A 16,239-nucleotide genomic window follows, 5' to 3' on the forward strand; every position below is an offset into this window, starting at 1 on the left:
AGAAATTATGGTGGGTGAAGGCGGTGAGAAGAGGAGAAAAAGGAGAGGAAAGAGCAAAGGAGAGTCTGAAGATGGATATTGGCAGTGCTTTTCCAGTTCCTCTTGATACAGATGGACTGTATCAAGCATAAAAATATTCCCGTAGCATGAGCTTTAAAGTGAAACATAAGACTTAACTCCAGGGAAGAATGAGTGTGTGTGTGTGTGTATGTGTGTGTGTGTTATAAGTGGGATGAAGGAAGGTGTAAATTTTGGACTCAATATCTAAAGGAGTGAAACTTAAAGGAGGGGCTCCACACTGGGCATCTTTGGGGGAATAATGAATGAGGCCTGACACTCACCTCTTCATGGAAGGGGGCACTGGTCCAGAAACAGAAAGAATGAAAACCAATGAAAGTCCAATGAATGAAGGAGTAGTTTAGTCTTCTAGGAGAAAAAGGTTACAACTTTGTTTTTTAGGTTTTGTTTTTTATTTTTTTTACTTGTTAATGTTTACTTATTTTTGATATAGAGAGAGACAGAGACAGAGTACAAGTGGGGGAGGGGCAGAAATAGAGGGAGACACAGAATCTGTCTCCAGGCTCCAGGATCTGAGCTGTGGGGCTCAGACTCATGAGCTGTGAGATCATGACCTGAGCTGAAGTCGGATGCTTTACCGACTGACCCACCCATATGCCCCAAAAGGTTATAACTTTGTCAAGTCCAGGGTACCTGATGGCTCAGTTGGTTGAGTGTCCAGCTCTCGATTTTTCCTGACAACACAGATCCTGCTTGGGATTCTCTCTCTCCTTCTCTCTGCCCCTTCCCTGCTAATTCATTCTTTCTCTCTCTCTCTCTCTCTCTCTCTCTCTCTCTCTCAAAATAAATAAATAAATAAATAAATAAATAAATAAGCATAAACAAATTTAAAACAAATTTTTTTGGGGAAAGCCCAGTGGCTCAGCCTCCAGGGAGGCTGCTTGCCCAGGGGCTGGAGGGTGTGTCTTCAAGAAATTGCACGTGGGAGCATACAGCCCTAACTGGGCTGGCACAGAGGCAGCAGAGCTATGGCTGCAGCTGGGCATCACTTCAGCATCTCGGCAACTAGGAGAACAAAAGACCATGGAAGGTGAGGGCAGATTCCAGGCTCACTGTCTGTCTCCTGCCACAAAAGCTAAAGGGAGGGCTTGGTGGACTCCCACCAAATGAGAAAAGGGTTAAGCCTGGTAGTATGGGCCTTGTCACCATCAGTGCCCCCTGGCTCTACCATTAACGTTATGCTAGAATTCACTAACACAGGGCTGATCAAGAGATATGATATCACATAATGTTAATTGAACATGGAAGCACAAACTCAGGGCTAAGTTTAGTGACTAACCAATGTATGCATTTAAGTCTGTTATACAACTTCTCTGATCCTCAGGTTATTCATAGCAATGGGGATGATAATAATTGCCTCATAGAAGTTTTGAAATTATATAACTGAAAGCCTAATACAAATATTTGTTGAGCACCTGTTTATGTGCCTGGAACTAAATATGAATTGCAGATTCAACCATACAAAAAGAAGGCAAAGCCTTGGCCCTAATGAGGTTCAGAAGCTTATCCTGGAGTAAGGGCATATGCTATTTAGTGCTCAACAATACTTAATTGCTTATTCCCCCTCACAGTTAGGTTGGGGCTTTGGGACTGGGTTCCGGCAACGGAATGTAGGACGATGCAATGTGAGGCACTTCTAGGCTTGGCTCTCAGAAAATATCCTGCAGAGGGCATCTGGATGGCTTAGTCAGTTGAGCATCCGACTTCAGCTCAGGTCATGATCTCATGGCTCGTGAGTTCAAGTCCCATGTCGGGCTCTCTGCTGTCAGTGCGGAGTCCCCTTCGGATCCTCTGTCCCCCCACCCCTGCCTATACTCAGCTCATGATCTGTCTCAAAAATGAATAAACATTAAAAAAAAAAAGAAAACATCTTGCATAACCATGCAGCCCTTCCTTTTGTTCCACTATGATTGTGGAAGCCATGTGTTGTAAGACTACAGATACATATGCGCTACCTGATCTACACCTAACTGCGGTGGGAGCTTATCATGTTGAACCACTGAGTTTTTAGACTTTGTCAGCCACCATAGCCTACCTTAGCCTATCTCTCTAGGGAACCTGAGGCCAGCCTGTCTGGCCTGCCCTGTGAGCAAGCTTGGAAGTAGATCCTCCTCCAGTGGAGTCTTCAGACTACTGCAGCCCTGGCTGACACCTTGGGAGACCCTGAGCTAGAGGTACTCAGCCAAGCTGTGTGCAGATTCCTGACCCACAAGAATTGAGATAATAAATATTTTACTCTTCTAAGTTTCTAAGTTTGGGGGTCATTTGTTACACAGCAATAGAACACCAATACAGTGCTCCATTTGGCAGCACATATACTAAAATTGGAATGATACAGAGAAGATTAGCATGGCCCCTGCACAAAGATAACATGCAAATTCGTGAAGCATTCCATATTGAAAAAAAATCAATACAAATACACCTGTCCATCAATAGGTTAGTGGATAACCAAACTGGTATATCCATTCACTGAAATGCAACTCAGCAATAAAAAAGAATTAACTGTTGAACTACGACATGGATGAGTCCCCAAATAATATTTAGATAATTAGAAGCCAGACAAAAGAGTACATACTGTAAGATTCAATTGATGTAAAATCTAGAAAATGCAAACTAATCTAGTGTGGAAGAAAACAGATCAGTGACTACCTGGGATTGGGGTGAGTGAGACAAGAATGAGTGGAAGCACACAAAAAGATGACAAAGAAGCATGAGGAAACTTTAGAAAGTGGTAGCTATGTTCACCATCTTGATTGTGGTGATGGCTTCACAGGTGTAAACACGCCAAAACTTAAAATATTTGTTGTTTATTGCATGCTAATTAGAACTCAGTAAAGCTGCATACCTGTGTCCGCCATACAACTCTAAAATCATTGATTTTGTTTGAAGAAGTGATTTTTGTTTCAGCACCTTGATCCAATGGTGCACTCTTCCCCTAACCTTGCATTTGCACAAACCAGCACCCTCATAATCTTGTGTGTGTGTCTCCCTGTTAAAGAGGCACCCTCAAATATACCTACTTTCTTTCAAAGTAATGATCAGTTAAAAGTGATTGTCAATCCCCTGGTCCCAGGTTTGTGGGCATTTCACTTACTCTATGGCATTGACCTTCCCCTTCACAATCCTACCCCCAAAGTAAAACTAGAGGCTCCCAAGCTTATGCATTCCCAACAGCCAAGGAAGCTTGTTAGAGTGAACAGACGAGAGTTTGCTCAACCAAGTTTATTAACAATGTAAAGAATAATCAAGCAAGACTGCATTCTGTACATTGTAGGGACTGCAGGGAAAAAAACAAACCTCTCAGAAACCTTAGCCCACAGAGCTCTAAATCAGGCACCATGTGCACCTTTTCAGACCTCTTTAATATGGCTTGTTGGTTGTTTTGCTTTCTGATATGAACAGCTGTGTTTATTTCTAATATTCCCCCATTCATTTCTTTAACTACCCACACCTTTGCCAGCTATCTGAAGAGTCACCATAACAGAAAGTATACATGATGCAGGCATGAAATATAAAAGTAGCTAAAATTTTGGTATGACTTTAACCTTCCAAAGTACATATTCAAGCACTTGAAACCTTTAGTGGCTGACTAAGCTTCTAGAAGCCATAACTTAGAAGATACCCAATGCATTTTATAATGAATGAATTAGTGGATCATTTGATTTCAGCGGAGCTGAACACCATTCAATGGTTTTAATTATGTCCTGATTAAAGAAATTACATTTATTATTTGTAGAATTTGCCAAGGAAATGGTGCCAAATAACATTACACACACACACACACACACACACACACACAAATAAACACACATATTATAGACACGGCAGTTTACAAATCCTTATTTACTTTATACTTTTTATGATGAAAATCCTATTACAAGGTTGTCAACAAACCCTGTTGTATCTCACTCCTTGAAAAAGACTTGCTGGAAGTCCCTTGAATATTTTGAGATGCCCAGGATTTCTGGGTAACAGTATTACTTTCTGATACTCTCAAATTTTTTTCTCCCAGTTTGGAGATTGAGAACTGAAGACAGGGTATATCCAACTCATCAATGGCTTCCCCCTAACATCTCATTCTCTCCTGATATCTACCTTATTTGTTTACTTTTCTTTCCTTCCTCTAGCCATCTAACACCATAGCAACTGTCTTTAGCCCTTCAGGGCCCTCCTGGTTTTAAAAAGACTCAGAGAGGTCTGTGGCAGGCCACTGATGAAATGTACAACCCCATGCTGTTTTCTAGTATCAGTCTCATATGAAAAATAGAATGAGTTCAAGTAAGAGCCACATGGGAATTAAGGAATGAGGACTTGGTGAATCAGCGGGCAGAAGTCTACTAGATAAGAGGTGGGGCTCTGAAGTTTAAATCAACACAGATGAAAAGAGGAGAATCAGTTCCCAGGAAAGAAAAAATGAAGGGCTGCTGCTCTATACTTGGAAAATTATGAAAAGAAGTAAATGATGTCTGAATTCTAGCTCTATTACTGAAAGCTATATGACCTGTCTCAATTTCCTCATCTACCAAAAAAAAAATCATAATATTTACCTTATAGTATATACTGATGCCTCAAATCTGACATGTTATAAATAAGGTATAGTGCATAAATATTTTAGAATAGTTCCCAACACATAATAACTAGAAAATGATGCAGTTTTCTGTAGTATTTTCCAAAGTTTGCAAAGAGGAAAACTTATTTTATGGGACATTATTTGGAATTACGTGAAAAATAGTTCTGTGGTCAAATTATAATATATAGAGTTAAATAATTTTAAATTGTTTTTATTAATTTGGGGCCTCTGAAAACAATTAATAGCCTAATATCTATTGGGGAGATATTATATTTAGCATTTCCCAAATTTATTGAACCAAAGGACAATTTTGGCTACATTCTGTGGAACACTCATTGGCAGTGGTTAATTATCTAATGGAAGACAAAGAATTTACTTAGGATAAATTTGCAAATGAGAAAGTTTAGCTTTGACAAGTGTGTTCATTTCTAGAAAGATGCTAGTTTTAATTTTAGCTTTCATGCACTTTCTATTTTAATGTCTAGTATTACCTTATTACATAGTTTTATTATTTAATAAATATGAGATAAATATTAGAGGCACCATAATCTTCCAATGCTCAGGACTTCTAAAAAGTCTTAATGTAGCCCAGCTCTTTGAGAAAAACTGGTCTAGTATAGTTTGAATATACTTCCATAGGATTAGTAAATAAGAGGACCTAGTAAATAAATAGTAAGTATCATTCATAGAAATTAGAGAACTCTGAGCAGTAATGGACTTTCATAATAAAGGGTCAATTCACCAAGAAAGCATAGCAACCCCAAATGTGTATATACCCAAAAAAGCTGGAAGGGAGGGCTCCCACCCCAGTGCACCCAAAGAGGAAATTTGCCTTATAATGAATCAAACCTGGAGTCTCACCCATACTTGATTCAGATGATATTTAAATGAGATTTTTAGAATTGGAGTTGATATTGGAATTTGTTAAGGCTTTTGGGGCTATTAAATGCATTTTGCACATGAGAAGTACATGGATTTAGGGGAATCACAGGGAGGGACGTTACGGGTTGAGAACCCCCAAAATTCCTACATTGAAGTCCTAACCCACAGTGCCTCCGAATGTGGCTGTATTTAGAGATAGGGTCTTTAAACAGGTAATTAAAGTTAAATGAGGTCATTGGGATGGACCCTAATCCAATGTGACTTTACAATGATGCCTTTACAAGAAGAGGAGATTAAAACATCCAAAATCCATTCATAAATCAAGAAGAGAGGCCTCAAAAAGAAAAAAAAAAAAAAAACCACCAATACCTTAATCTTGGCCTTTTAGCCTAGACAAGTGTGACAAAATACTCCTCTGTTGTTTGAGCCACTCAGTCTGTGGCTAGCAACTAGCAAACTAATATAAATCCAAAATACATGAAGTAAAACTGATAGAACTGAAAAGAGAAATAGAGTATCCACAGTTAGAGTTGGAGACGTCAACACACCTCTTTTAGTACTGGATAGAACTAGTCAACAGAAAACCAGTACAGATATAAGAATTGAATAATATTATCAACTTATATGTAATTGACATTTATACTCTAAATTGTCATTGTGCTTATAAATTGACATGTAAAAAAATGCCACCAGACAATAGCAGAATACATGGGAATTCTTTTTAAGTACACATGGAATATTCACCAAGATAGATCATACTATGTGTCACAAAACAAACATTAATACATTTCAAATAACTGAAATAATAAAAAAAATGTGTTTTCTGATCATAATGGAATTAAATGAAATCAATAGCAGAAAGATAACAGAAAAGTCTCCATACTGGTGGTTAAACAATGCTTCTAAACAATCTATGAGTCAAAGAAGAAGTATCAAGGGAAATTTTTAAAAATGTTTTGAACTGAATAGAAATAAAAATACAATGCATAAAAGTTTTTTAGAATGAAGCTAAATCAATGTTTAGAAGATATTTTTAAATATCATTAAATACTTATATTACAAAAGAATAAAGATCTCCAATCAACAATATAAGCTTTTACCTTAAGAAAACAGACACAAAAAAGTAAATTAAGTCCAAATCAAGTACAAAAAAGAAACAATAAAGTTAGCAGCAGAAATTAATAAAATTAAAAAGAAAAATAAAATATTAGAGAAAATCAATGAAACTAAAATCTTGTTTTTTAAAAAAATAATAAAATTGATAATCTTCTAGAAATACAGTCAAATTAAAAAGAGAGAAACACAAATTACCAGTAAAGGAATGATATAGGAGATGTCGCTATAGACCATGATGGCTTTAAAAGGATAATAAGTGAATACTACAAACAACTCTACACACGTAATTCAACAACTTAGATGAATCAAATTCCTCAAAAACCGTGAGGGAACAAAACTCTCTGAAGATGAAGTTGATAAGAATCCTTAACTATTAAAGAATTTAAATTTCTAGTTTAAAATACCCAAAAAAGAAATCTGCAATCCCAAATTGTCCTACTAGGAGATCCTATTAAACATTTAAGAAGAATTAACACCCATTCTAAACAGTATCTTTCAGAAAATAGAAGAGCCAGAAAAACTTCCCAAATAATCTTTTTAAGTCCAGCATTATCCTGACACCTACACAGGACAAAACACTTCAAGAACAGAATTCTGTAGAACAATATCTCTCATTATCATAAATACAAAAACTTCTCAACCAAATATTACTAAATTACTAAATTGAATTCAGGAATACATCATACACACACACACACACACACACACACACACACACACAGAATAATAATAGGCTATAATCAAGTAGGATTTATCCCAGGAATGTAAAACTGGCTTAATATTTGAAAATCACTCAAGGTTGGGGCACCTGGGTGGCTCAGTGGGTTGAACGTCCGGCTTCAGCTCAGGTCATGATCTCAGGGCTTGTGAATTTGAGCTCTGCAGCGGGCTCTGTACTGACAACTCAGAGCCTGGAGCCTGCTTTGGATTCTGTGTCTCCCTCTCTCTCTGCCCCTCCCCCGCGCATACTCTGTCTCTGTCTCTCTCTCTCTCTCTCCCTCTCTCAAAAATAAATAAACGTTTAAAAATTTTTTTAAAAATGAAAAAATCACTCAAGGTAATCCACCACATTAATATTCTATAAGAGTAAAATCCACATGATCCCATCAATGGATGTAGAAAAAAACATTTGACATAATTCAACATTCATTCTGGAGAAAAACTCTCAAGAAACTAGGAATACAAAAGGACTACAACTTCATAAAAGCCATCTATAAAAAACACACAGCGAAGATCACACTTAATGATCTTGTGAAAGATTTTGTGAAAGTGAAAGACTGCTTTCCCCGCAAGATTAGGAGGAAGGTGAAGATGTCCACTCAATACCCCTATTTAACATCATACTGGAAGTCTCTGCCATTGCAATAGGCAAAAAATATATTTAAAAGGTACATACCTCATATCAGAAAGAAAACATTAAAACTGTCCCTATTTGTAGATAGCATGATTATCTATGTAGAAAATCAAATAGTATCTATAAAAAAAGACAAAACAAAACTAAACTAAAACTAAAGATGAGTTTAGTGATCATACACATAGTGAATACAGACGCAAAAATTTCTTTGTATTTCTATACACTGACAATATACAATTGGAAGCTGATATTTTTTTTGGAAACTGAAATTTTAAAAATAGATATTTATATGTCTCTAAAGAAAGAAATACATAGCTAGAAAACAAACAAAACATATTCAGTTCTTAGATGTGGCACCAAAAGCCATAAAGTGCTGATGAAAGAATTCAGAGCTCTAAATAAACGGTGACATACCATGTTCATGGATGGGAAACCTCAACATAATAAAGATTTTCATTTTACCCAAATTTATTTATATAGCTAAGGAACATAATCCCAATCAAAATCCCAGAAGGATTTGTATACATATAGACAAACTGATCCTAAAATTTATATACAGTGGTAAAGGAAGTAAAATAGCTAACCCAATTTTGAAAAAGAAAAGTTGGAGGAATCACACTATTCCATTTTATAAATTTCTATGAACCTACAGTAATCTGGGGTGCCTGGATGGCTCAGTTGGTTGAGCATCTGATTCTTGATTTCAGCTCAGGTCACAATCTCATAGTTGGTGAGATCAAGCCCCACATCAGGCTATGTGCTGACTGAAGAGCCTGCTTGGAATTCTCTCTCTTTCCCTCTCTCTCTCTCTCTCTCTCTCTCTCTCTCTGCTCCTCCCCTGCTCATGCTGCCTCTCTGCCTCACTGTCTCCTCAAAACAAATAAACATTAAAAGAGAGAGAGAGAGAGAAACTACAGTAATCAGTGTAATATTAGCCAAGAGATAAATATATAGGTCATTGGAACAGAAGAGTGGAAAAACATACCAAAATAGCCATTTGATTTTAAACAGACATGCAAAAGCAATTCAATGGAGAAATAATAATCTTTTCAACAAATGTTATTAGAACAGTTGGACATCCACATACTAAACAAACAAATGAACAAACCTTGATCTAAACCTTATAATTTATATAAAATGTTAAACTCCTAAGGATCATAGATATGTTTAAAATTAAATTAAAACACTTAAAGCATAGGAGAAATTTTCATGATCTAGAAGTAGGCAAAGAATTCTTAGATGTGGCAACAAAACATGATCTATAAAAGAAGAAATTGATAAACTGGATGTATAAAAATTAAAAATTTATGCTCTATCAAAAACATTGTTATAGGAATGGAAAGATATAATATTCAAGGATAAAATATTGCAGTTTACATACCTGAGAAAGGACTTGTACCTAGAATATGTAAAGAACTCTCAAACCTTAACAGTAAGGTAAAAAGCAACCAAACAAAAATATTCAAGTCTTGAACAGATAGAAAAGGGGGTATATGGATGAAAAATCAGTACATGAAAATATATTCATCATCATTAGCCATTAGAAAAATTGAAATTAAAACCAGAATGATGTATTCCTACATATCTATTGGAATGATAAAGTAATACTAATAATACCAAATACTGTCAGGGATGAGGAGCACCTGGAACTTTCACACATTGCTCTTGGTGATACAAAACGGTACACTCGTTATGCAAAAAACAGTCTGGCATTTTTTCATAAAATTAAATACATATTTATTATGTCACCCAGAGATTTTACTCTTGGGTATTCACTCATATTTTCCTAAAGCAGTGAACATAAAGGACTGAGCTGCTGAATATGGCAAGGCCAAAAATAGGAAGGGATGATAGTTTTGATATTCATAAACTGATGAACAAACAGAAGTTTGGCTAGGCTAACAACCTGCCCAGGGTCACATGGAGAGTAAATGGCAAAAGTATATTCAAATCTGAGTCATTTATTTTTTTTATCAATCAAATGGTTGATTGATCTTTATGACACAAACCAACATGTTTGACGACTCCTTATTCAGTATATAATTAATTTTCTTTTCACTGAGCTATGCTTTTTGTTGTGACAGAAGCCAGTCTATCCAGAGAATTAAACTGTCATTTTCCACCTCTATGACTTCCCTTCCAGGTTTTGGCAGGAATGTGAATTTAAAGTGAACATATCATAAAGATACATGACCTAGTCATTGTGACCATGATGATCATTCTTTGGGACCGGTACTGATTCTGCAGCAGTTCTAAGTACAGATCATGAGAACAAATTTTGTACTTGGATCAGATACAGTGCCACCTAGCTCAGCAGTCACAAAGGCAATAGGGATTTGAAGGATTTATCTCAATAATAAAACAGAAAACACTTCAGTTTCAGTTCATTAAACATCATTTCATATTGGTATAACAAGTTTTTAAAAGATTCCAGAGGTTATTTATATTTCTAGGATCTTCTTCAAATTCTTGTTTGAGTCATTTATTTTAAGCTCTGTGGCTTTTCCATTGTCGTATTTTAGAGAGATGGGAAGTTCTTTTGTTAGAGATCTTCTGTTGAGGTGTCAGAGCAGGAGGGACCACATTATGATTTTTGTGGGGCCTGGGCACTTTTGCCTTCATAGGCCCCTTCTTTCATAATAATATTAATTTCAAATCTTACTTTTGATATAACTTTAAGAATTTTAAGATTTTATTTTTTTAAGTAATCTTTAAACCTAATGTGGGGTCTGAACCCACAAGCCTGAGATCTAGAGTCCCAAGTTCTAACAACTTGGATGGCCAGGTGCCCCAGCTTTGGATATAACCTTAAATATTTTAATTGTTTTCCTACTTTAGGTGAAATTTAATAGATTTTTCAGGGACCCTAAAATTTTAATTTTCTTTAAATTTTCATTTGAAGAAAATGAAACTTTTTCTTCAATTTCAAAGGTGTGTTTTCTCTCCTGATTTTAAAAGAAATTAAAAAATTTTTATGGTCCCCTAATGTGTTGAGGGTCATCAGCAATATGCCTATTGTGCCTAATGGATAAACTGTTCTTGCAAGCAATCCAAACATTGGGACAATCCTATACATTTCTTAGAGAGAGGGCATGATAGTGGTATTACAAAAATGATAATACTCCTGACTCCAGTCAGCTTAAATCAGATCTTCAGGGAAAGGGTTAACACATAGTTATCACATTGCTATAAGCAAATACATTTGAGTCTATGGATCTTGACATTTTCTTTTCAGTAAAACAAACTCATTCCCTTCATCCACACTCAAACACTATAAATTGCCAAGTGAGAATGAAAAGAGAACAAATAATGAAGGGAGCAGACCCTAGCTTTCTGGGAAGCTGTCAATCAATTATACAGCTTCCTTTCTCTGTTGCTGCAACTATTGGACCAACTGAGCTCCCTGAGCTGTAGTAATCAGCAGTAGCTGGGTGGGCAGATCATTACTTGCATCCCCTACAGGGCAGAGCGAAACTGGTATTTTCCACTTGCAGACATCACTATTCTTTATCAAGACTATATCACCCCTCTAACTGGGAAATGTTACCATGAATCAACCTTTGGTCACACCTCTCAGATATCATATGAATGCATTTAATCTGCAGTTCTCTTCAGTCATTTTCTCTATTTCCCACTTGTGTGCCTTTATTCATGTGTTCTTTCTGCCTCAAATACTCTTTCCCCTCTTCCATTTATCAGCCTCCTAGCCAACCTTCAAGACCCAGGCTCCACCTATTCTTTGGCTGCTTTCCAGATCCTTGCTCTCAGAATTAATGTTTCTTTTCTTTCTATATAAATTCTAGTTATCTCTGCCTCTACTATAAAACATGTATTGTAGTTAATCATGTTGTATCCTTTCCAAAGTACACAAGGATCTTACCTTGCCTATTTTTCTATCTTCCATTCTGCCTGGAAAGTATTCAAAAGCAATTGTTGAATTTGGGGATTGAGTTGAGGTTCTTTAGGTTCGTCATTGCTGTAATTCTTCCCATTTGACTCTTCCATATATCTTGATTTGAAAGATGCAAAATATGCAAGCCCTTGAGCATCTGAAGAGCTAATGCATGTTGCTGAGCACTTCAGACAATCCTCAATGAACTGTTACACTTCAAAGAATCTGTTAAGGATTCAGGATGAAATCACTCGGTTAAGTCCCTATGTAGGGACTATCACATAGTTTATCAGGAACCACCAGTCCAGTGATACCTTAAAGCAGGATCCCAAGTTACCTTTGATCACAAAATCCTTAGTAGCTGCCACTGTGCTCAGGAAGAAATGCCTGTATCTCCCCAAGTCCAAGCTCTGGGAGTGTCTGCATGGACCCTACTTCCTACCTTCATCATTCCAACTTCCTTCAGCGTTATTACTAAATAACTTACTAAAATATAATAGCTACCGTTTCCCAAACATTGACTGTGTTTCAGGCACTATTTGGTTAACCATACATTGTGTCACTTTTCCTTAAAATATCTCATATTGCTATTACCATGTAATTAAAAAAAAAAAACAAATTCTAAATGGACCAAAACTGCTCAAGATGACTGGATATATTCTGCACAATCCTATTGGTGGTCAGAAGACCACATCTCTTTCCTCTAGGAAGTCTGTAGCATAAAGCCGAAGCAATTAGAGATGTGGTGAAATGAGGAGTTATCTTTTGAAGTGCCTGAAGCATCCTACCCTGTTGTTATGTTACATGTCTCCTCACAAGTGCTTTGTACAAGGTAGATGCCCAGGACATGTTGGGGCCACTGCTACTGTGTAATATTTATATGAACTCTTGAAAATCTTAAAAATAAAAGGCCAAGGAGAAGTAGTTATTTTAGCTCTACAAAAAGAAGCTTGAAGTTTAGAGGCAAGGAAGACTAGAAATGAAAGATACATTCAAAGGTTCATACCTAGAACTCACCAGCCTTATACTTCAGCATACCCAGAGGAGGCCTTAGATTCCTGAGTGCTTCTGCTGTACTTCTTACCCTTCCTTTCTAGTAAGATATAGGGGGAAAGAAGGGAGGCAATGCTAACTTTACAAGTATACATTTGGAATTGTTGGTATATAGCAGGAGAAGGCAATAAAACATATTTTTATGATACCTCTAGATGTTTAGGACTTACTCCCTTTCTGAATATCTGTATCTGGGAGTGGATTAAGGGAATAATTGTGAGGACTCAGCCATATCACATCAAGAGAATATAGCAAATGTCCTTTCTGTCCACCTAACACATGGGGGAAAGTTTCTGTGGCTCCCTTCTTGTCCTTCAAAGACTGTGCAAGACTTCTCCAGCACATGCATAGGTCTGTATCAAAGTCTGGGAAATTTCTCTTAAAAATGAGGCTTTATATAACAGAAAAGGCCTAGAGTTGGGTTATCAAATACTTGAATTGAGACCTGATAGTGCTATTTAGGGTAGATTTTCAGAAGTCACATGAGATCCCAAATTTCCATTTATCTGCAGAGCTAAGACCTCTGCAGAGCTAAGACCTCTAACACTTACAGTACTGATACCAACTGACCCACAGTGTTGTGAAAATTCAATGGGATAATACACGAGGTGTATTTTGCAGCCTGTAAAAGGGCTATTCAATATTTACTTCTTATTTTTAATTATTTTTGAAACTGAAAATCTAAAAAACTAAGACAGTCGTATAAAAAGCTCACTAAAGGGGACAAACTTAGCATTCTCTTGGGAATTAGACATAAAACAATCCTTTTAAAATGTGCTTTTATTCTGTGTGGACATTGATTTATCATAAATTATTCATTATGTCTCTGAGGCTTGTTTAATCAGACAGAGACAATCATAAAATGTGTAGGTCTAAGTGACTTTAGATATGTGCCCACAGATTCACAGATTATCTTTGTTGCCTGAAACAAAAATCCTGGCATGGGGCTGGGAGCACTGAACCAGCAGGATTTCTCTTTTCTTTTCTCTTCCTTTCCTATCTTTTTTCCCCTGGGAACTCTATGAATACCATTTTCTCATAGTATTCTGTTACCTTTTCTGGGCTTCTATAAGACTACATGGTTCCTACAGAATTAAACTTCAAAGGCAGCAATAAAAAAAAAGTTTCATGCAGTTTTGCAAACATAAGGAGAAAAAATCATAGATCCTGTCATATTTGGAATCAGAATTAATTTTTCATAAACAAAGCATGATCCATGTAAAGTAGCCAACTTAGATGGCAAGAAAGATTTCCTCAGTGCTACTAAAGAAATCCCCAGTCTTCAGTAAGAGCATTTATAACCCTAAAAAAAAAAAGGAGTCTAGAATAACTAAAACCATTTAAAGCAGTAGAGAGAGCCCAATTTTTCTAAATTTCTGATTGCCAGGGGAAAAGTTCAAAAAATAAATACTCATTATATGACACCTAATTAAAACCACCACCACTGCCCCCCTCTCTTCATTGGCTAAGGGAGCCCCCGTGTTGTGTGAAACAACGGCAAATTCCAGGAGAAGGTGCTTTCTGGTAAACTCCAAAGCCAAACAAGATAGTAAGCCATCATCACCCTTTGTTCTTTTGAAGGACTTACTAGGGATATAATGGAAAAAAACTGCTATAACAAAAAAAAAATTGATTTCCATTGGAAATAGGAATTTTGCCAGGTGACTATGCCATGACTAGCTTCCTCTCTTATATCCTGTCTCTGCCTACTGGGAAGCACTTGGAAACTTTGACCGAGCATCACCATTTCAAGTTTGTTTCATACTGACAGGAATAAAAATGATGCTTGCATATATGACATTCTAAAAATTGCTTTCAGAGCATCATTACCACAATGAGCATTTCGGAATGTTTTTTTTCCTGTCTTCTTTCCCAAACAGCTCATATAGAATATTTTCCCTCCTCACATCCTTTTAAGTAAAACATCAATTTAAACCTAGCAAGACTCTAACTGGGGAGCGTTTTGATTCCTTGGGTAGATATGGTGACAATGTAACTAAGCTTGATGTGTGGGGGAAGGCTTCTATTGTTTTGCATTCTGAAATTCCAAAAGCAAGTCTAGCTTTGTATTTTTGCCAAATTGGAGCTGATGGAAACACTTCAGGGAGTGACCTGGGTTGCAAAGTGTGCTAGGGAAACAAGTTCCTTGACTGGTTATAAAAGGAGTGAGATGCTTAAGGAAAAAAGATGCAAGGTAAACAGCAGCAGTGGCAGAGCCTATAGTCGTAACTTTAGTCCAGCACAAAAAAAGACATCAAATGGAAATATACACATTCATATTTAAAACCTATAAATGCAAACCAACGCTCCATGGCCCCAGTACTCAGATTCATCCATTAATCCCAAAAGTTCTGGGTTCTACTGATTGCCCTGGAGCAAGAATAGTACTGGCTCCATTTTCTCCCTTGTCTGATTGGTTTTGGAGCTGCTGTCAATAGCTCCTTTCCCCAAGAAGTTCCCTGTGTCTCCATATATGTGTCTGCCATCTTGAGAAGTTAGGACTTAATGTGTTTACATGTACATGGCAATACAGAAATACAGACATAATTCCTAGTGGCAAGTTACCAGTGGAAATCCCTAAACTCCTTGCCTAATTTAATTTTGGATAGGATGTCAAATCTAAGGGGCAGGGCACAAGGGCAACCATTCTCTCATGAATATTCCAGGTATATAGTCTAGAACCCAAAGTCCTGGTTGGTTGTTTGTATATTTTGGATACAAGTCTTTTATTGGATGTGTGTATTTGCAAACATTTTCTCCAATGTAGCTGCTTAATTTTTATTCTCTTAACAATGTTTTTTACAGAACAGAAGTCTTCTGTTTTAATGAAGTTCAACTCATCAGTTTTTCTTTCATGGGTAGTTCTTTGGTTATTGTATCTAGAGTCTCATAGCCTAGGTCACCTAGATTTTCTGCTGTGTAATCTTCTAGAAGTTTTGAAGTTTTGTGTTTTACATTTAGGTCTGTGATTCATTTTGAGAGATTTTTGTGAAAGATGTAAAGTGTATGTATAGATCCCTTGCTTTTTAATTTTTTTGTTGTTGTTTGGTTTGGTTGTTTGTTGTGTTTTTTACCTGTGGATGGCCAGCTGTTCCAGCACCATTTGTTGAAAACGCTATTGTTTCTTCATTGGATTGCATTTGTTGGTTCACCAAAGATTAGTTGACTATATTTGTGTGGTCTGTTTCTCAGCTCTCTGTTTCACTGCTCTATTTGCCTATTCTTTTGCCAATACCACACTGTTTTGATTACTGTAGATTTATATAAAGTTTTGAAGTCAATGTCAGTCCTCCA

At 36.7% G+C, this 16,239-nt stretch overlaps 1 non-coding gene across 1 annotated transcript; it reads left to right on the plus strand.

The window, feature by feature from the left end:
- Positions 1-2,372: 2,372 nt before the first annotated feature.
- On the plus strand, positions 2,373-2,479 carry LOC115500237. Its single transcript, XR_003964472.1, has one exon. It is a non-coding gene; the product is annotated as a U6 spliceosomal RNA (small nuclear RNA).
- The last annotated feature ends 13,760 nt before the right edge of the window (positions 2,480-16,239 follow it).

This window comes from Lynx canadensis, chromosome D4, assembly GCF_007474595.2.
Source record: "Lynx canadensis isolate LIC74 chromosome D4, mLynCan4.pri.v2, whole genome shotgun sequence".
NCBI lineage: Eukaryota > Metazoa > Chordata > Mammalia > Carnivora > Felidae > Lynx > Lynx canadensis.